The sequence below is a fragment of the Oryx dammah genome, unplaced genomic scaffold (genome assembly GCF_014754425.2).
Source record: "Oryx dammah isolate SB20612 unplaced genomic scaffold, SCBI_Odam_1.1 HiC_scaffold_18, whole genome shotgun sequence".
In the NCBI taxonomy this organism is placed as follows: Eukaryota; Metazoa; Chordata; class Mammalia; order Artiodactyla; family Bovidae; genus Oryx; species Oryx dammah.
The window spans coordinates 53,857,926-53,880,675 of NW_024070202.1; the positions used below are offsets into that span (position 1 = coordinate 53,857,926).

General features: G+C 38.5%; 1 protein-coding gene across 2 annotated transcripts in view; it reads right to left on the reverse strand.

Moving 5' to 3' along the window:
- MDFIC (MyoD family inhibitor domain containing) overlaps positions 1-22,750 on the reverse strand; it is a 95,995-nt gene that overhangs the window by 51,196 nt on the left and 22,049 nt on the right. The window lies entirely within an intron of this gene.

The following is a 22,750-nucleotide window of genomic DNA, read 5'->3' on the forward strand; positions in this document are numbered from 1 at the left end:
TCATTTAGAAAAAAATGAATGAAGGAATGGAATAAGAAAACAATAATGTTCATTTTATACCTCTCAATTTCAATCATTTAAATAAAATCTTAAGTACATCTGCCATATCTAGAAACATAAATAAGTCTGAGGAGGCCTTACTAATAGCTGAGAAGAGAGGTGAAAGACAAAGGAGAAAGGAAAGAAGGTGGCATTAGTGGTAAAGAACCTGCCTGCCAATGCAGGAGACAGAAGAAAGAGAGGTTCGATCCCCAGGTTGGGAAGATCCTCTGAAGGAAGGCATGGCAATCCACTCCAGTATTCTTGCCTTCAGGATCCCATGGACACAAAGATCAGACAAGACTGAAGCAACTTAACACAGACACACACACCCAACTGAATGCAGAGTTCCAGAAAATAGCAAGGAGAGATAAGAAAGATTTCTTAAGTGAACAATGCAAAGAAATAGAAGAAAACAATAGAATGGGAAAGATTAAAGATCTCAAGAAAATTGGAGATACCAAGAGAATATTTCATGCAAAGATGGACACAATAAAGGATAGAAATGGCAAGGACCTAATGGAAGCAGAGTATATTGAGAAGAGGTGGCAAGAATACACAGAACTACACAAAAAAGTCTAATGACCTGGGTAACCATGCTACTGTGATCACTCACCTAGAGAAAGACATACAGGTATATGAAGTCAAGTGGGCCTCAGGAAGCATCACTAGGAACAAAGCTAGTGGAGGTGATGGAATTCCAGCTGAGCTATTTCAAATCCTAAAAGATGATGCTGTGAAAGTGCTGCACTCAATACGCCAGCAAATTTGGAAAACCCAGCAGAGGCGATAGGACTGAAAGAGGTCAGTTTCCATTCCAATCCCAAAGAAACGCAGTGCCAAAGAATGCTCAAACTACTGCACAATTGCACTCATTTCACAGGCCAGCAAGATTATGCTCAAAATACTTCAAGCTAGGCTTCAGCAATACAGGAACTGAGAACTTCCAGATGTACAAGCTGGATTTATAAAGGCAGAGGAACCAGAGATCAAATCCGTTGGATCACAGAAAAAGCAAGAAAAACAAACAAAAAAAAAAAAACAAACTACTTCTGCTTCATTGACTATGCTAAAAGCCTTTGACTGTGTGGATCACAACAAACTGTGGAAAATTATCAAGGAGATGGGAATACCAGACTACCTTACCTGCCTTCTGAGAATCCTGTATGCAGGTCAAGAAGCAGCAGTTAGAACCAGACATGGAACAACAGACAGGTTCAAAATTGGGAAAGGAGTACATCCAGGCTGTATATTGTCACCCTGCTTTATTTAACTTCTATTCAGAGTACATCATGGGCTGGGTGACTCACAAGCTGGAATCAAGACTGGTGGGAGATATATCAACACCCTCATATGTGCAGATGATACCACTTTAATGGCCGAAAGGGAAGAGGAACTAAACAGCCTCTTGACGAGGGTGAAAGAGGAGAGTAAAAAAGCTGTATTAAAACTCAACATTCAAAAAACTAAGATCATGGCATCCAGTCCCATCACTTCATGGCAAACAGACAGGGAAATAAGGGAATCAGTGACAAATATTGTTTTCTTGGGGTCCAAAATCACTGTGGGCAATGACTGCAGCCACAAAATTAAAAGACACTTGATCCTTGGAAGAAAAGCTATGACAAACCTAGACAGCATATTGAAAAGCAGAGACATCACTTTGCCAACGAATGTCTGTATAATCAAAGCTATGGTTTTTGCAGTAGTCATGTATAGATATGAGAGTTGGACCATAAAGAAGGCTGAGTGCCAAAGAACTGATGCTTTTGAACTGTGTGCTGCAGAAGATTCTTGAAAGTCCCTTAGACAGCAAGAATATCAAGGCAGTGAATCCTAATGGAAATCAACCCTGAATATTTATTGCAAGGACTGATGCTGAAGCTGACACTCCAATACTCTGGCTACCTGATTCAAAGAGCCAACTCACTGGAAAAGACTCTGATGGTGGGAAAGACTGAGGGCAAAGGAGATAGGGGTGACAGAGGATGAGATGGTTGGATGGCATCATTGACTCTATGGACACAGGTTTGAGCAAACTCCAGGAGACAGTGAAGAACAGGGAAGCCTGGCATGCTTCAGTTCATGGGGTCACAAAAAGTCAGACACGACTTTATGACTGAACAACAACAACAAGCACAACTGCCTTCTCCCATACCTCTGATAAGGCTTTGTCTACTTAATCCAGATGATTTTTAGAACCTGTAGCAACTGTGTTTATTCTCCAAAGCTCCACAGCTATCCCACACACATTTTATAATTTATACAGCCATTTAGTGTCTATAATTTACAAGAACTGGAAAAATGAGAATGTCATGTTTGTTCATCACCACTGACCTTGTATTATTTTAATCAAAAGAATGGTGTTCTATTTCCAACAGTAGACAAAAATACGCAGATAATAACTGGAACTAGTAAAAAAACAAAAACAAAAACAAAAAAACACCAAAAACTAAGATTGTTATCTTAGCACTTGAAGATAAAATAGTGGGTTAAAGTTCTGGGACTAAACAGAGGTGAAAAAAGAGACTAAACATTAAATGACAAATAAGAAATAGACTATGCAAGTTGAAATGACGGTAAGTGCTATAAAAGAAACTACTATTATCAGAGAGAATAACAAGGAAACTATTTTGGTCTGGATACACAGGAATGGCATTTCCACAGAGATATGAAGGGGACAGGGCCTTGAAAAGAGGATTAATAGGGTTCCAGGCCAGGCTAACAATTTGTGACAAGCCCTGAACTAGAAGAGGGCTCAGCATACTGCTGAACTGACGGGAATATTTGCACAGCCTTTTGGACCACGTACTTATTGTGTAATTCAGTTTATAAACAAATATATTAGAAAAATCATAAACTGTGCTTCCATAAAAAATTCCTGGCAATATTTTTCTAGATATTATGCTTCTTTACTATATAAGCCATTACTATGATAAATTATTCACTGATAAGACCAATCTCAGTGTAACTGACCAGAAGTTGGCTTAAAACTGTGAATCAAGACACTCTCAATAAAAGGGTTCTTAGAAAGTTACATAAAGGGGCCATCAACTGTATATAAATGTAAAATAAAACAACAATTTGGAATATTAGGAAACATTTATAGAAATCTTATCCTGTAATTACCTGCCAAGAAAGAAACACATAAATCCATTTCCCTGAAATGTGCAAATCTATTTATATTGAAATTGGGTGAAAATTGTTCTGAGGCTAGAGAGAATAGCATGAATTATTGGAAGTTCTTTAACAGTAAAATGAATGGTTGTGAGGGAATCTTGCTACTATCCTTATATATCTGTTCAGATTTTAGAAATAATTATATCACTCTGATTTGTACTTATCTTCATATTTTATTCCAATTTCCTAAATCAGATTTCATTACTCAATTAAAACACAATTCTCAAGCAGTACGTCTCAACCTTTTTCTAACTCTACAGGGTTTATTTGAACAATATACATGCTTTAGTAACATCTTGGTGAGGTTGCAAAAAGCACACTCTTCCTCCGGGGATTCTCCTGTTTCTTGCCTTGCACACTCCACTGGAGACTCTGTAATCTAATACTGGAACTGTTGCAGGAAGGGGGACCCCTTCCAGGGCCTGAAACTGGGCTCTTGTCTAACACTCGGAAATGAATTGTCCGAGGCGACACATGTGCTGACAAAGCAAGAGATTTTATTGGGAAAGGGCACTCGGGTGGAGAGCACTAGGGTAAGGGGACCCAGGAGAACTGCTCTGCGTGTGGCTCGCAGTCTCGGGTTTTATGGTGATGGGATTAGTTTCCGGGTGGTCTTTGAACAATCATTCAAATTCAGAGTCTTTCCTGGTGGCGCACTCATCGCTCAGCCAAGATGGATGCTAGCAAGAGGGGTTCTGGGAAGTGGACGGACACGCGGTGTCTCCTTTCGACCTTTCCCAAACCCTTCCGGTTGGTGGTGGCTTATTAGTTCTGTATTCCTTATCAGGATCTCCTGTCATAAAACAACTCATGCGAATGGTTACTATGGTGCCTGGCCAGGGCGGGCGGTTTCAATCACTGAGCTTCCCCTAACAGAACCACAGATGGGTAGAACGCTGACCAAAAGTGATTTTTATCATGAAGGCAAACTCTTGAGGAAGACCAACATGGGCAACTGGACAGTGAATTGAATAAGTTTATCTACCAGGGGCCCTTAAAGTCTCTTAATGTCTAGTAATTACTTTCTATTAATATAGACTTTCAAATCCCACACTGCGGTTTACAAATTGCAAGGGGTAACTAGATATTTTCATTGATAATCAAAGATAATTTTCAAAAATTATAGCCCAGCTTCTGACACTAACTAGTTGATTACCCTTGGGAAAAAGGTTTACTTCTTTCTGCTTACTGAGAAAACAGAGGTAGAATGAACGCACTGAACTCCAAGGTATCTTTCCTAACTTTAATATTATAAGACTATAAATCCATGATTCACTATCAGCATGTAGAAAAACAATGTATATATGACATGGTGGCTAGAAAACAATCTAGAAAAGGCATCAGTTTAAGTATCTGCCTCATTACGACCTTGTCATTTAAAATCTAAACCACCTAGATAATATATCTATTAACATGGTTATTAAAATGTTCTTTTTCTAGAGAAAGAAGTATGAGGCAGCGAGAAGGTATGACACGGTAAATATAGACACTCACTGGAAGCAAGATGAACCTGAAGGGTTGGGGGTAGAGCACTCTTCCAGGCACAGCCAACAGTGACTAATCTAACAAGGTCCACAGCTGAGGGGCGCTACTAGTGACTATGGTAGGTAGCTCATAGGAGGTAAGATGAAAGCTCTTCCTTTTTTTCCCCACTAAAACTGGAAAACTAATGAACAGAAGAAAATATGGAAATAAGTACTTTTCTCTGGTTTGTAATATTTGGTTCATGACCATCAATGATTAAGGGGAAAGGAGGCTGGGACTGTGTCTGTCTTGTCATGCAGAGAGCTGACTGTCAACAAGCACCCTGTGGTCAGCTTGTCACTTGCCCTTGTGCTCTGCTATGCCAGGTGCCCAGGGTCTGGGGCCTCCCTGGTTTAAATTCTCTAATGCATCACTCTCCCGTTGTTTGTAAGGGTGGGAGTGGGGGTAACACAGCTGCTCAGATTCAGAGCGGGGAGGGATCTGATGGTCTAAGCTTTGTGTATGCACACTTTCCACTTGCTCTCTTCTTCTCCAGTCCAAATTTCACCCCAGACTCTAAGAGCCCTGGTATCTCCAAAATCATAAGCTTTTAGTGGGTAATAAATGTCGTACTGCGTCATAAGAATAAGTGACACTTGGTTCTTTCCGTGCTACTAAGTCAGTTATAATTTTTCCATCTCCTTTCCATATTCCAGAAAATTAACATTCCTGATTCACTGTTATGTCCTTGTCTGTCCTCTATCTCCTCAAATTCATGTCTTTTTAAATATTATTATTAATTTACTATCATTTAAAGGATATTTCCAAAGAGAAAGGGATATATGTTCAATGTGCCATGTTGAACAAAACATGTTTTATTTTTTAAAATGAACTGAAAAAGACTCAGGGAAATTTGGCAAAATGTTAACATTCGTTAAAGCTGAACATGGTTGGTATCTTTGTATTTGCATATTGGCCCCCATTTTCAAAGTAGTTAATTTAGCATTAAGATAAGTCAGAATTCCATTTATTAACATAAATCCACACAGAAGTGAATTCCTATTGATTAGTAACAAAGGTAGAAGCACCATTTTATACTGAAAACACTAATACAAGAGGTAGTACCAGGAACTAAGGACAAAAAGACTATTCTTTTTGTTGAATATTCTCTTGTATGGGACTTCCCTGGTAAGTCTGCTGATAAAGAATCTGTGCAATGCAGGAGCCCTGGGTTCGATCCCTGGGTTGGGAAGATCCCCTGGAGGAGGGCATGGCAACCCATTCCAGTATTCCTGCCTGGAGAATCCCCAGGGACAGAGGAGCCTGGTGGACTACAGTCCATGCAGTTGCAAAGAGTCAGACATGACTGAGTGCCTAGGCACAGCACAGCATTCTCTTGTGTATATTTCTTATCTGATTGAGAGGCTTCATTATTTTAAAATTAATATTCAGTTTTAAAGATAAGAAAGATCTGTGCAGTGCACATTTTCTGATGATCTGTGTTGGGTAGTTATTTTTAGAATCATATGAAAGAGGCCAAGGTATTGAGTAACTTGTCTCTTCCCCCTGCTCCAGGATAACCAGTGAGAGAATCCAGAGAATTACACACCATCTTTTTTTTCTGGTCCTCTACTTAATATATTTCTGGACTGGCCTAAAAATGCAATTACAGAGCGATTCCATGCTTTTCAAGGCATAACTCAAAGGGGTCCTGTGTTTTGACCTTTAACCCAGGGACTAGTTACTCTCATCATTATTATATAATACTCACTTATAAACTTAGACTTAATATTTAGGTTTCCATGTTTGACCCTTCACCAGCCTCATGTGGTAGTGAGGGAAGATACTCCTTCCATCTATATTCTCGAGATGCAGAAGCTGAAGCTGGATGGCGAGTGACTTCCCCAGTGCCACACAGCTAATGGGTTTTAGGCAAGATTAGAATCCAAATCACAGGACTCCACCCCTTACTTTTCTACACACATATACAGCCTTTCTCTGAGCACCACCGTTATGTGCTGCTGCTTTACTACCAGAAGGCTCACTCCTGTCAAGATGGAGCTGGGAGACAAATCAGTCAAGATTTTGACCATTACTGCATTTTCACTTTTCCTCCAAATGCTTTGTCTGTTTAGAATTTGAGAGTCAAGGTAACTGGCTTGTCAAATATATACTTTCCTTGACTTAAAAAAAAAACCACTATGCCATGTTTATATCCATCATCAGTTATATCTCTAGTTCTTCCAAAGTCTTCATACATAATCATTAATAGTATGTGAGATTTCAGGGTTAGTTTGCAAGGCATACTAGAGCGGATTCCATCAGGCCCGACTAACTGGAAACTCTCAAAATTGAAGCAGCCCTTATGAAGACTTATACAAATTAAGTCATCTGAATAAAGAAACTTCTTTATAACATTCTGCAAGGAACTAAGATTCCACCCCCACACCCCAGCCAAAGTTTTAATATTGTGTGCCAAAAAAAAATATATCATAGATATACACTGAGGGTGAAGATGTACATAAGCCTCTTTTCCAACAGAACATCCACACTATTTTCACATTTGTATTAATATGCAAAGAAGTAAAAACAACACTACACCTACAACAGAAGGGCAAAGAATAAAACTACCCTGAAATGATTTAACAGTGTCATCCTTACCCCCTTAAGAAATGTTATTCTAGGACTACAAACTATCCATTTTTCAACTCATTGTAATTTAGTGTTTCATACACTAAAATGGACACTAAAATCTGTCATTATTACTGACCAAACTATAATCGCAGCTATTCAGCCTGTCAGAACTGTAGATTCTGACTCTGTGAGCTGAGTTATCCTATTTTGTTTTTTAGGTCCAAGAAGTAGTGGTTGGGCTTTTGTTTGTTTTAAGTTAAAAAAAAAATGCAGAAAACGAATACTCCCACATGTTTGTGCTTTTAGCACATTAAATATGCACTCTGAATGGTTCCACATAAATATTTTTACTTTAACACTGTAGATGTCACCAGAAAAACAAACTAAATTGAAGAGTTCTTCCCAGTGAGTATTGTAACAAACCCTTCATTTTCTGTAGGCTTAATGGGGACAAGGGGCTGATCATGAACTCCGTGTTTATCAAAATAAGCAAACCTGAGAAAAACAATGAGGAGCAGAGTGATGAATCTTTGGCTAAGTAATGGAATCCACTTCTCAGGAAGAAAACTCTTGAACATATTTAAAATAATGAAGACGAAAGTAAAGTATTTTATTTATGTGTCTCAAAAAATTAAGAGCTGATGGTAAACTGCTTGCATGGGATCTTCTACTACATGTATTAGGCATACTATAGCCTGATTAAAGCCCATGATAAAATGGAAACCTTTGAACAAAGTCCTTCAAGGTTAGAATGATTAGGTTTTCTACTGTGTAAGTATGGAATAGTTATTCCTGATAGTAAGAAAGTTCCTTCCACAGAGGTAGTTTCTTCATTTTTACTTAATAAAGTCAATTTATTACAAACTCTATTCCTTCTTTCCTCCCTCAGAAATATTTATTGCATAAATCTAAGTTTTCTTACTCTGTAAGTGCTTATTTTTCTGCAGTAGGTCTATTATGCAGTATTTTGTAAAGGGTTAACTCATAATAACTTATAACCAAACCCTTTTGAATGCTTAAATATTGTGATACTGATTATTTTTATACAAGCAAATGATTATTATTTGGTTTATTGGCTACAAACAATGGTGCCAGAAGTTGTATATAACTAATGTTTTCCAAGCAGGGCTATATATATTTGCTATTCTTCTTCTTTATGGTGCCCAATTCTAAGTAGCAAACTGTGAACTTTTATATACTAAGAATGGTTTGAAACTGCCCCCAATAAATCTTCTCAGTCTTAGGCTACACTTCCATAGCATTGAAAGAAATAGCTGATATTGCACAAAGTTTTGAAATACACTCTTCTCCAAAGTATAGCTTCATCAGCAATTTATTTTAACATCCATATCTCCCTCTCAAAGAGAATTAAAACTAATTATGTATTGTCCCAAATGCAAAGATACCACTGATACCATATGAATTCATATATTATTCAAAAAGCTGATTTTTTTTACTTATTAATATGACTCTTAGGTAAACTGTATCTCCATTATAAGAGACTTTGCTCTACTCAAAGAACAAACTCTAGCTATAATAATCATGGAAATATTCTTTCCAATATATTTACAAACATTTTGATACAGTGTTTGGAAGGCTGCTTATTCCAGAAATTTTTAACTAAAAATGACAGCTTATTTGAATTCAGGACTGAGTGTCTAAAGAAGATGAAAGACACAAGCATTTGTAATTCTTCAGAAAAAAACAGGCAAAAGGGTTTTCAAACTTGAAATACCTGACCCACATAATATAAACCTTGATTTTGATTTAATAAATGTCAAGATTACTAAGACACATCATAATGCCTTACTGTCACAAATTTTAAAGTCTTTTCATTGTGCCAGTTAACAAGGCTACATGTATAAATTATAATCATTCTTACCAGTGTTATAAAACTTAAAGTGTTACATAGCAAAATTAGAAGAAACACATTCTGAACCATGTGAACATCTCTTGAGAAAACAACTTCCCCAAAGGCTCAGAGCTAAGCCAAGTGGCCAGCACCTGGGCTCTCCCCAGCAGGCAGTCATATCCATCACATCCTCTGGGTCTTAGAGTCACAACTTTAAAAAAAAAAAGTCTTTAAATGTAAAAACTAAGTTTCAGCTTATTGTACAAGACTATTTGTTGTAGGGCAATACATCTGATTGAAAACTTTAAAAGTTCTAAGTCTGAGCTCTGCCTCAGAACTAATTGGGGAGCTTTTAATAGTTATGATTGCCCAGACCCTACTCCCAAATGATTCTGAGGTCATTGGTCTGGACTGGGGCCTGTTTTTAAGTTAATGTGGAGATGAGAACCACTGCTTTGCACACAGGAGTATGACTGTAGAATCATATTCCCGCCCATCCACATCCCCCAGATGTTCAGCTTCCATTATTAAGATCTTTTCTTCCTGCAATAGGAAAACGCCTATATTCATACCACAAAAAGAACGGCAGATGTCAAGACTCTCTGCCTATCTCTCGGAATGAGAACAAGTTCTCAGGGAGGCAATGAGTAAATAGTTCTGAAAATTAAAGAAGCCATTTTCCTAAGATGTCAAGTATATATTAAGCCTAGCAATTGTCTTGCATTTAACAAAGATGACATTCCTAAAGAGTACAGTAGGTTGCAATTTTCCCAACTTTTTTTCCTGACCTAAGACAAAGGCAGGATGCAGTCATATCATTCATAGTGGTAGAATGGCAATAAATCTCAACTAGGAAATGGATTAGAATTTTCAGTTTGGAATAAGTTTATAATCTGGGAAAACGGCCATTTCCCCCTGTGATTTTAATGCATTCTCTAGAGAACCACAAACAGCACAGTCCTTAGCCTTCCCTCTGCTCTACCCCAACGTGAGAATCACTGCTAGGTACTCTGAAGATCAGCTCTGCAGCGCTAGGCACACTACTTGACTTTTCTGAGCTCAATGTCATCTACAGGTAATAATATTTACTCCACCTGCCTGATAAAGTTGCTGACAGGCCAAGTTAGATCATCAATATGAAAAAATTTCATTAACTGTGAAAAACTCTAAGTAATGACATTGTTAATATAACTAATAAAAAGCATTCTTTGATATGCATGAACTGTAGACTGAGAAATTAGCTCCTTAAGAGAAGCAGAGATAGTCAGTCCACATTTTAAGACAAATTACTAGAGCTTAACCAATTCAAAGCTGTCACTCTCCTACAGAGAAGCTAAGTATAGTCAAAAGGTACCGATTTCCATTTATTCAACAATTAACATGTACGTACTGGGAACCGACTCTCATGCATGGCCCTGGGCTAGACATGGTGAGGGCTACAAAACTGAGTGAGATGCCAATTCTGCCTTTAAGGAGCCTTCAGCTCAGTGACAGGGAAGAGGGCCATCCACACAGGCACTACAACTTTGAAATTAATGAGTCCTTTAGGAGAGAGGAAGATAAACACTCTGCAAAACCAAACAAGGGAGAAATCACAGATGTCTGGCTGGAGATGTGGAAATATAGGTAACTCACGTGAAGCTTGGGAGAAGGAAATCCTCAATAGGTAGAAGGAAGAGCAAGAGGCACATTTTGGCTAGGAGGAAAATTCATGAAAGGAAGTGGAGGACAAAGTAAAATTTATTTTATTACTACAGTTCACCCAAAATAATTTACTGAAAATTTATTGTTATCCTAGAGTAATGCTAATTGCTGGGAATGCAGTGTAAAGCCAGCAAACATTAGACATGTAATAGCAAAAATCAATTACAAATTGTGACAAGCATCAGGAAGGAAAACGTGCTAAGATAAATAGGGAAACCCATTTCAGTTTGAGTGGTCTGGAAAAGCCTCCTTTTGGAAGTGACAGTGAAGTCTGGAGGGAGACCTGGAATGCAAAAGCCCAGAAACAAAGATACTCAGAGCATCTTAGGAACTAAAAGAAAGCCACTCATACAGAGGCAGGAAGACAGTGACAGGAGGAAGAGGAATTTCAAACTAGAAACATGTCCTGTCAAATTTTATAGAAAAAAAAAAAAGCACTGAGAATAGACCACTGGACTGAGAAAAGTGACCCATAAGAAGACTAATTTAGCTGTCCTTAACTGTTCCATGACAGATTAAGATAGGCTAAGGTATTAGCTATATATAATTGGTTTTGAACACCAGGAGCTGATACTTAAATAGAACCTAAAACGTCTCAGTGATGAAGGAATTAGGATATAATCTGATTCCTTATAAAACAGTGTCATAAAAAGGCAAGGATGGACCACAAGTGGAAGTCAACCAGAAACTGTATATCTAGTAGTAGCAGAGATGTATCAATTGACATTAGAGACCACATATTTATACCATGGTCTTCCCTGGTGGTTCAGACGGTAAAGAATCTGCCTGCAATGCAGGTGACCACAAGTTTGATCCCTGGGTCAGGAAGATTCCTTGGAGAAGAGAATGGCAATCCACTCCAGTATTCCTGCCTGGAGAATTCCATGGACAGAGGAGTCTGGTGGTCTACAGTCCACAGAATCACAAAGAGTCGGACACGACTGAGCAGCTAACACTTTCACTTTCTTTCATTTAGACAAAGCTCCTCTTCCTGCTACACAACATTTCTGGTGTATGATCCATAGCCCTTAGAACATGAAGTGAGAGGACGGATGGTATGGTCAGCTATCTAAGTTTCAGCGTAAGTTTGGCAGATACAGTATAAGTTCATAGAATTTAGGGGATATTAAAAGATCATGTGCAACTCCAAGATGGCCATGAAAAAATGGCAGGTGAAGTAAAGGAGGAGATGAGAGACTATGGGGAGAAAGTAAATAGTTAGCAGGTTAGGCATAATTAAGGTAAAGTGTAGGAAGAAATGAAAAAGTTAATTTCAAAATCTTAGAGTAGATCTCATTGGTGGCAAGGTCCAAGGTGTGTCCATATTTGTAAGATAGCTAGAGTGAAACAGTTAAAATGGGCAAAAAATGATGTGACTTCAAAGAAATTAAAAGAAGCTCTACATCAGTCAAATAAGGGAAGCCTGACTTAGAGAACAAATAAGATACTAGTTAAGCAAGCTCCAGGAGCTGGTGATGGACAGGGAAGCCTAGGGTGCTGCAGTCCACGGGGTCGCAAAGAGTTGAACATGACTGAGCTGAACTGAACTAAGCATAGATTATCCTAGAAGCTAGAGCTGAAAGCATGAATAGTCACAACAATATTATACCCAACATACGTTTTCACAACGACCAATGTACCACCAACACCCCTCAACCACCTTTCCAGGCACCAGATGGCAACTAGACTCAAATTTAAAGTTGAAATGATGAAAAGATTTTGTACCTTGAAATTAGCTGTTCACCCTTCCTTGAATTTAGTTTGTCTGAGTCCAAACAAATTTCAATTTCATGGCAAAAGTATTATTCAATCCTCTATTTAAAAAAAAAAAAAGACTCATATGCATATTTATATATACATATAGACTTTGAAATTTGATAAATGTAAAGGAATCTTTTGTTTAAAAAATTAAAAGGCAAGTTGTGCATATCTAAATAAACACCGAATGGCTTTTGCTATCTTTCAAAAAGCCAGACCTCAAGTCAACCCCTTTAAACTGGCTAAAGTAAAAAATAGTGAAGACTTAAATATGTATGAATATGGGTTTAATTTTGCATTCCCAGTACTAAGTTTTCTTATTCAGAGCTATTTGGGTAAGACTTTTAAAAATTTACTGCATATGGGGGAAGTGCAATGAGAAAAGTCTAACTCAGAGGACCAGCAGGACAATGTTAACGACACTCAGATCACTAGCTGTGCTGTTGTCACCGATGCAACCTACATTATCATTCCACTTTGTGACTGTAACAGCACCTTGGTAATGTTGAAAGAATACAGAGAAGATAACCTGCAAAGAAGGCCTCTAAATATATGACACACGGATGAATCTTTTTCATAGAGACAAGCAATGTATGGGCCGCATCCAAAGATGAGACATACGGTCTTATTATCATCACATCAGCATGAATCAATTATTTGTGACATTTGAGATTGTGGGAATTTTTTTTTCTTAAATCTCCCAATCTAAGTTCTCAAGAACCATGGAAAATGTATTTACTTAAATAACATGCCAAAGCAGAACAAATTTCTCCACCCATTCTCTTCTCTGGTTCACTTAATACAATTTCACCCTCTAATGCCAGCATCTGGGGGTTTTAAAGAGAGAGTTCCCTGACTTCTGTGTCTCCTGCTACAGAACCCAGGGACTTAGGAAGAATCTAGTTTCCAGTAGAGAATCATGGAGCTCAGATTTATGAGTGAGGCCTAAAGGGCTCTTTAAAGAATCACAGACAAGTCACAGTATTGACTCCCAGCTGTCCTATGGTGAAGAGCAATGGGGCTCCTGAAAGGAGTGGAGGGGAATTCCATCAATCTGCTACAGCCCCTCATTCTCAGCACTGACCCTTGGTGCCTTACCAAGAGCTGGATAAGAGCTGGGAATCACTCCCTCCCTTCTTTCTGGCAGCTGTTTTTATAGCTATATGAGCTACTCATGCATGGGACTAACAACTTATCAATGGATGTGACGAGTCCTGAAAAACTCCTTCCTTCTTGAATTTCAGAAACTTACTAAACAATTACAAAATGGGTACAAGGTAATATTTTTTGCTTACCAGAACTAAATCCTTGCTCTCTCAATGCTTCATTGGCCCAGCTTCATGGGCATGTGACCCATGCAAGAGCACTGAGCAACAAGTTTAAAAGCACCCATGCACTTGGTTGAATGCTCTGCAGTTGCCATTGTGAAATTCATAACAAGTCTTCCACAAGGGGCCCTGCATTCTCATCTTACATGGTTCTCCACCTTCAAAATGACATAGCTGGTCCCGTCTTCTTCAGACCCTAAAGAAAGCTGAATCTCCTGGCCTACCTGTGACCTGAGCATTTCCTACAGGTAACTGGGATCTAATGTAGCTTTGGGAAACCAGCTCCTTAACCTCATCATTTTTGCTACACAGGAGAATTTTCTTTTTAAATTATTATTGCTTTTAATACAATTAAATAATTCACCTCATAGGAAAAAATGTAATACAGAAGAAAGTATATACAATTTTAAATAGAGTCTTCTTCACCAGTATATCCTCACTCAATTTCACATTACCAGAGCTAACTATTGTGAGTAGACATCATCCATTAAAAAAATAAATAAATACACACATATATTAATTTGACACACACACACTGATTAATTTTATCTTTTTTTAAATTCCAATTCTGTATGTCTACTAGATGGAGAAATCCTCTGAAGTAAAGTGAAAGTGTTAGTTGCTCAGTCATATCTGATTCTTTGCAACCCCATGAACTGTAGACTACCAGGCTCCTCTGTCCATGGGATTTTCAAGGCAAGAACGATGGAGTGGGTAGCCATTCCCTTCTCCAGCGGAGCTTCTGACCCAAGGGTCGAACCTGGTTTCCTGCACTGCAGGTAGATTCTTTACCATCTGAGCTACCACTTTTCATTAGATGGAGAAGATTCTTTAGAATCTACCAATAAAGATAACCAGCAACTTCAAATCATGTTTATTATTTTTCACTCATTTCAGAGTCCTCAGCTGCATTCATTCAGAACAGGTGACTGATGGTAGCACAAAGGAAAAAAAACCCAGAAATAACCAAGTGACTGCCTTATCCCAAGCCACTAGGTTATTGTGAGAAATTCAAGAGATTCAGAAGCAAGAAAAACACAGATAAAGCCCTAACTTTGCCATGTTGATTGGTAGAAACACGGATTTCTGTTTCCTCACCTGCCAAATATGGCAATTTCTACGAAGCTTCCAAATCCTCTTCCCAATTGAAGTCTCAGATTTAGGAAAGGCTATTTCCACCACCCATCCTGAGGTTCACACTCAGTCCTCTGTCCTCACCTGGGATTGTTCCACCGCAGAAATCTTTAAGTTCCTATTTCCCATTCTCATTATCCGTCTTCTTTTTCCACCTATCCCATTCACTTACTGCATCTATACCTACTTTTATTTCTTAAAAAAAAAAAAAAGAAACAAATCTTCAGGGATTCATTAGTTTCATTGGTTTTTCTTTTTTATTTGGAAGATCCTTCCAGTCTTTACTTCTTTCCCTACCCATTTGATATTCATAACCCATCATCTGAAGCCCTTGTTGGAAAATGTCCTTAAACCCTTTGCCCCACTGTCCTTTCATTTGCCCAAACTAAAAACCTTGGTCTCCTTTCCAGCTCCTGCTAGTCCCTTACCCCAGATGTCTTACTAATTGAAGCTGAATCCACCTACTTCCTGCAACCCCACCGGCCACTCTACCCTAGTCCAAGCCACCTTCTTTTCTCAGTTGGATTAATACAATAGTCTCAGTTGTTCTCTTAATGCCTTCAGTCCTTACCATTTAAACTACTGAAAAGCAATCATCCTAAAATATAAACTAAAATATAAATTTAAGCCATTTCTACCTTCCATACCCTCCATCTTCCCTTAACCTTTGTTAACAGATTCTTTCCCTCCATCTCTTCACTCCTCATCTAACAATTTATATCCCAGCTTACACAAAACTTCTCCACCTCTCCTCAAACTGGCCATGTGTTTTCTAGACCCGTAGGTGCACTGTTCTTTAGGCTTCGAACACTCTGGCTCCACGCCTGCCCCTGCTTTGCCTGAGTTGCCCAACTCCTTCAGGTGTCATCTCAGACATCACTTCCTCTGGAAAGCCCCCTCAGACCCTCCTCTACCTGAGCGTGTTTCACAAATGTGAACACAAAGCCACCTGCAGTTACTTATCATAGCATTCAAGACACACACGATCATTTCAAGATGAACTGTATGTCTCTTCCACCAGACTAAATTCTGCATGCAGAGACCACTCCTGTATCATTCATCACTGTATCCAACACAACAGCTTCGGCAAACTATTGGCACCCCATCGTAATGTAACCAATTTTTTATTCAGTTTTCAAAGTTATAGTTTGATTCCTAATCCTGAAAATTCATTATAGTAACACATTGTACAAGTATTAATCTCTGCATAAATTCACAGAGTGTTCAGACCCAGGAAGTTTGAGGCTTGAGAACTAAAATTATCTAGACCGCAGTATTTATGGTCTTGATCACTGAAGGTTATTTATTTCTTCAGTGGTTAGCATTTTCATGGTGGTCTCTAAGCTAGTTCCCAGGCCTCAGCTCCTCCCTCCAGTTCAATGAACTCCCAAGTGGAAAAAGAGTAAGTCTGGTTTCCTCACTGAGTCCTCATCCACCACTTGTACTTCAATACCATCTCATCTCATCCCAAAAAGATCAAAAGATTTTAGGAATATCTGAAAACCTTAATCTTTAACAAAAGAGCTGCTGCTGCTGCTGCTGCTAAGTCGCTTCAGTCGTGTCCGACTCTGTGTGACCCCCATAGACGGCAGCCCACCAGGCTCCCCCGTCCCTGGGATTCTCCAGGCAAGAACACTGGAGTGGGTTGCCATGTCCTTCTCCAATGCAGGAAAGTGAAAAGTGAAAGTGACGCTCAGCTGTGTCCGACTCTTAGCGACCCCATGGACTGCAGCCTACCAGGCTCCTCCACCCATCAGATTTTCCAGGCAAGAGTACTGGAGTGGAGTGCCATTGCCTTCTCCATTAACAAAAGAGCAGTAGGATATAAAATGGAAACTGAATGAATCATGGTATTTGATAAAGGTGAAAAGTGAAGTAATAAATAACATTGATAGGAATCTAAGAATAATAAAAAATATATTTTATAGATACAAAACATAAAAACTAACTTAGAAGGGCAGAGAGAAATATGAGAAGAAAAGAGAAAGAGAGAGGAGGAGGTGGGGGAGATAACAAGAAAGCAAGGGAAGGAAAAACGAAGAAAGGAAGGGAACTGAAGCAGTCTCAGACTTTTCCTTATAAATAGGCAAGAAAAATAAGGAATAGCGGGAAAGGCTCTAACCAAAGTGTCATCCCTAACCACCTCCACAGACAATAAACATTATCCAGAACGCTGCCACAGTTCACTTAGAATGCTTCAAAAGAGCCTTATCAATGAATAGCAGTCAAACTTAGGACTTGACTGCTTTACACCATTAGAGCATCTGTGGAACTTGAAAGTTAATATAAATGAAGCAGGTGTAGCTTGGGAGTAAGAAGGGAGCAGCAGTGGGTGTGTGTTCAGTCGTTCCAGACTCTGCCACTCCATAGACGGCAGCCCGCCAAGCTCCTCTGCCCATGGAATTCTCCAGACAAGAATACTGGAGTGGGTTGCCATTTCTTTCTCCAGGGGAGCTTCCATACCCAGGGATAGAACCCTTGTCTCCTGTGTCTCTAGCAACGGCAGGCAGATTCTTCACCACTGAGCCACCTGAGAAGCTTACCTAAGAAGGGGGTTAGAAGGATTAAAAGGAAAAAGGTAATAATTTAGAATGTCCATCATAGGACCTTAAAGCTGAAATAATAGAAGCAAGATGGGTAAAGAATCTCTTCCCTCCTCTCATTAATTCAATACACTTAAGTAATCAAGCATTTATTAAGCATAAACCATGTACCAGCAACTGTGCTGGCCTCAGTCATGGACATAAGTATTAATGATCTCAGAAAAACCTGGTCTCTGTATCCAGTATGTCGGGACACATAACTCATCACAGAGAATGGAGAAAAAAGCCTTATAACTGATACTTGAGCCCAAGAACAATCATAATAAAAACTGATAAATTCACTTGAGTGCTTACCCACTTAGCTGTGTGTTAATCAAAATGTAATATGCATTTTCTTACATAACCTTTAAAATAGTACAATGAGGTATATAGAATCAGTACCTACATTCTAAAAATAAGAAATATAATCTCAGAGAATTTAGGGAACTTTCTCTATGCCAGTATTAATGAGGCATCCAGGGTCTGAACTCTGGCATTCAGCTTCTGTGGCTCTCCAGGACCCTGAACCTAAGATACTTAAAACAAAACATGGACAATGGTTCTCCCTAGCTTTTTGGGCAGAACCCAGATGAGCATGGAGCACCTCTAGGAAAAAGTATGTCAGGGAACTTGAGCTCCATTCTAGAACAGTCTAAAATGGCTATCATTGATCAATACATCATATATGGGGAGCCATCAGAAATGGCTTATGATTATCCACCCAACCCTGAAACCAAACCAGGAGTTGGTTTTGGAATAACTGATGGTTAAAGATTCCTCTCTATAGCAACAATTAAAAGCATCTGAACTGTAGCTACATAACCATTTGGTCAGCATATTGAAAAGGATAATTTTTCTGAGAGACAAATAGAGGACTAAACGCTGAGCACAGTGGAAGTCACCGTGACTTGCTCCCAATGTGGACTCCCACATGAAGAAGCATGAAGTATTAAGGAAAGAATCTCCAATTAACTATGAAACAGAAAAGCCATATTCCCCAGTTCTATTGGGTGGTACTTATGGGAGGTTGGAGGAGAGCTTGTTTATGCCTCTTCTGTATAAAATGAATTCTAAAGAAAACCAAATAATACTGTGATGTGTGTTCAAACATGAGTGCCACTGAAAAGATTTAAATCCAAACCTCTCAGTTTTCTTTCCTTACATTTAAAGTTAAAAATGCTCTAAGTGTATAAATAGTACACCTGAGTAGTCTCTGCTTTTCAGTATTTTACATAGAGGAAGCATTCTCTAATGTAATGAAATGGTATTCATTAATGGGTGATCAGCAATAAGTTAGCAAAGGCTGGTAAAAGAAATGAGAGTCTCTAACAGCAGAGCCTCTGGATGTTGTGAGGAAACTCAGCAGATGCCAAGAGGAGGATTTCAAGTAGAAGCAAGAGTGAAAAAGCATGACATACCAGCTCAGTAAAGAGGAGGCGATTGTGAATTAGAGAGAGAGGCTTGTGTTTTACGACCAATTAAGTGCTTACTATTATGAGAACTAAAACCTCTTCAAAATGAATAAATGGGTTAAATAGAATGGGGATTACCATTTAAGTAGAGCATTCTAACTTTGCTTCAGATCATGGGAATTCTACAAAATCACAAAGGAGAGAATTAGCTGAGCAAAATAGTTTCATTTAATGGGAAATTTATTTCGGAAGGGAAGCTAAGGAAAATTTCTGGAGTGAAGTAATGACATTTAGAATTAGGAGACGTTTATGTAAAAAGTGATGTCCAATGATAAAGTTAAGTAATAAGCATTTTCAGAAAGACCTAGAAAAATCTGAGACACCTGAGGCCCTTTAGAAAGAAGAAAAATGTAAACTCTCCATAGGAAATAATTAGAATAGTAGAATTTGACCTAAATTAAAGGAAAATTTACTCATGCCTATGAGTATAGGCACAGTAACACACACACACGCACACACACTCAGATATAATCCTTCCTACCTTAGAAATCCCCCCAAAGACTGAGATCAAAATGTTACTTCTGTTCCTTTTCTAGTCTAATTAAAACATGAAATGTTGCCTATTGCCTGTTATCAGTTTATGCATATTATGGGTTAAATAGAAAAATTAGTATTAATTGAGGATGTCACTTCACTGCAACATTTATTCCACCAAATCAGAGGACTAGTGATTATTAAAACAAGGCATAGCTCCCAATTATATACTGTCCCACATATGCCAATCTGAGGGGAAAAGCCAGTGTTAGCCATAGAAAGAGACTCTTACAAATTCTAAAATGGAAGCCCCATTCCAGAAATTAAATACCAGAATATTTTTCTCAGAATACAAATGCCTTTTAAATTGTAAAAAGAATTAAAAAATTATTAAAACACAAAACTCTCCCAAACTTCCTCACAAAACCTTATGTTTTTAATTCTTTACTGATTTGATTTAGATTTTTTTTCTAACAAATTTCAGTGGTTGGAAATATCTTTTTAATTTAAATTTCATAAGAAACAGAGCTACAATGCACATTCCCTGACCAGATTGTGTGTGGCCTATTTATTCGAAATGTTTGATTCCATATGGATTTCTTCTCTTTATTTATAACTTCAAGAAAGGATTCTAATAAGTTAGCAACTCAAGGACAACTGATTTGAAATCCAGACCTTGAGAGCACAGTCCCTCAGGTCTGCCACCTGCGATGTTTTCTAGAAGGACCAGGGAAGGCACACAAAGCTGGAAATCTGTGTAGAACTTGCACCAAGTGGGAGCCACAAGTGGGTGGTCCACTGAGGTCAGGGTTAAAGTTCACAGAATAATTTGGAAATTATTCTCAGCTTGGATCTCGTTTATGAGGCCTGAGAATACACCCTTTAATTAGAATACAATTTCCAAAGCAGCCACTCCCTTGACTTTCCAGAGCCCAGTTATTCTCAGAAAAGTAAAAACAGCCTCGTCACACTGACAGCTAACAATCCCCTATAAATTATGCCTTAAATGTCCAACAAAAAAGGCAGCAGGCATCCGGGACAACAGAGATGTTAGCTGCCAGCCCTCACTCACCACTCTCAAGAATAGATAGAGAGAAGTTGCATTCAACAGCAGAGTCACTCCCCTCTGCTTCTTGCTTATGCAGCTGAACTGTCCCATGGAAGCTTGGAAAAAGAGTGGGTTGCACATTTGAAAATGTTCCCACACCCCAGCCGGCCTTATTTTTCTGATGATCCCTCCATCCAGCCAACCTCGCACTACAGTGGGAAACTGAAATCAATTCCATGAGAGCCAGCTGTCCGCCTCTTCCACGGTGCTCAGAGAGCCACACAGGACTCCTGGCACAGGAGCCAGCCCAGGCCTGACTCACGCAGATGTTCCCCTCCTCCCCAAGAAGCTCTGAGCCACAGCCTTCTTTCCAGGGCTATTGTTATTACAAAAGATGCACTAGGCCCCCAAAAATGCTCTAGATGCTGAAGTAAGAGGAAAACACACATCTCTCTAACTGCAGGGTTAAGAGAGACAGACGCTAAATGATGCAGAGACAGCCAAGGACTCAATGGGGAAAGCCAAAGATGGAAAGTCAGGCTAGCTTAGCAGACTTTAGTGTCTGGGAGTTGGAACAGCAAAAGCTATCAGATTATCAAACTTGCAGATGCTATCCAGACTTGAGTTGGTTTTAAAGATGATATAAAGCGTTCCATTTCGGAAAATCCACATATCAAATTTTTCTGTAGACCCAACAGAGTAGCCTTTGTCTAGAGAAGTGTGACTGGGAAAATAACAAAAATGTAGTTTCTGAAATCTGTCATCAGAATTCATAATCCAAAGTCACCCACAAATATGTGGAAATTCTCGGCAACTTATGTTTTGAGCAAGAGCAGCATTACTGTCTTTGGCCATTATCATCTGATATCCATTCATCTGTCAATTTTCCCAGCCACTCTCTCAAAGGAGGTAATAAATCTTTCTCTCCAGATTCTTTCAGTGTATATTAGTGTGTGTACCTAGACAGTTGTTCCCAAATACTCCAGTACCCCATGATACAGGCTGCATCATTCTCAATAAAAAAAACTATTTCATGTGCTTTACAATATTTATCACTGTCCATAATCAATACAGACAAGAGAGAGCAGTAAGTTTTAAATCCATTCACTTTAATGATGTGAGTTCTGTGGCTAAAATGAGTTTCATCAAATAGCACTAAAGTTTAATACAACATGACTCTCCATATCCTTATGCAATGGTGGTTATATTTTAGTTTTTGTCCTAAGAGTTCTTATTCATGTTTTTCCAAGTGTGGGCCTTGGGAAGGGAAACTGGTGAAATAAGTCAATTAATGAAACACACATAAATTCTATGAATATGGGGGGAAAAAATAAGCAAACAATCATACCTCCCAAAAGGTAAAGTTAAAATTGTCTGTAAGGCCCTGTCTCACGCTCTCTGGTTGCTGAAAAATCACAGATAAATCTCTCCGAGAATGGAGTCCAAAATCACAGATATGCTAGTATCTCACAAACCCTTAAGTTTCACAATAGCAGGGTCAACATTTAGAAAGAAGATGACCAATATATGTTTTGGAGATAAATATTTACTTGAAATATTTTTTTTTTTGATTCTTTGGAGAAAGCTGAATAAATCTTGCTCCTAATTTCTGAGTTTCACTTCCTTTCTATTCCATTCCCCAGTAGAAAAGTGTAAAAAACCAAAATAGTTCTAAAATTAAACTAAAACACAGTCACTTTTAGAGCTTTTGCTTGAAAACTTTAAGTCTCCTTCTATAGTGTTTTTATTATATTTTTTTTCTTCTACAAAGTTGGCTTTTTCTTTCTACCTGCTTTTTTCTGTTTGGTTTCAATTATTCAAAGTAAATGTAATAAGTAACACAAAACAGTTTCAGTATTATAGAGTTGTCTGAACTGAAGAACTAAATTAAAAACAAAAAAAAGTAAAGTAACACTTGATTCCCAGAATAAAACTTTTCCTCTGTCTTCTCTGAAAAACTGAAAAGTGACATGGATAATTTGGTTACCATAAATGATGATTTCAGATGTAGCACTCCTAAGGCCATCCAGGCGTGGTACAGCACAGTGATGTTCTTTCTATATATACGTTCACTACAGAGA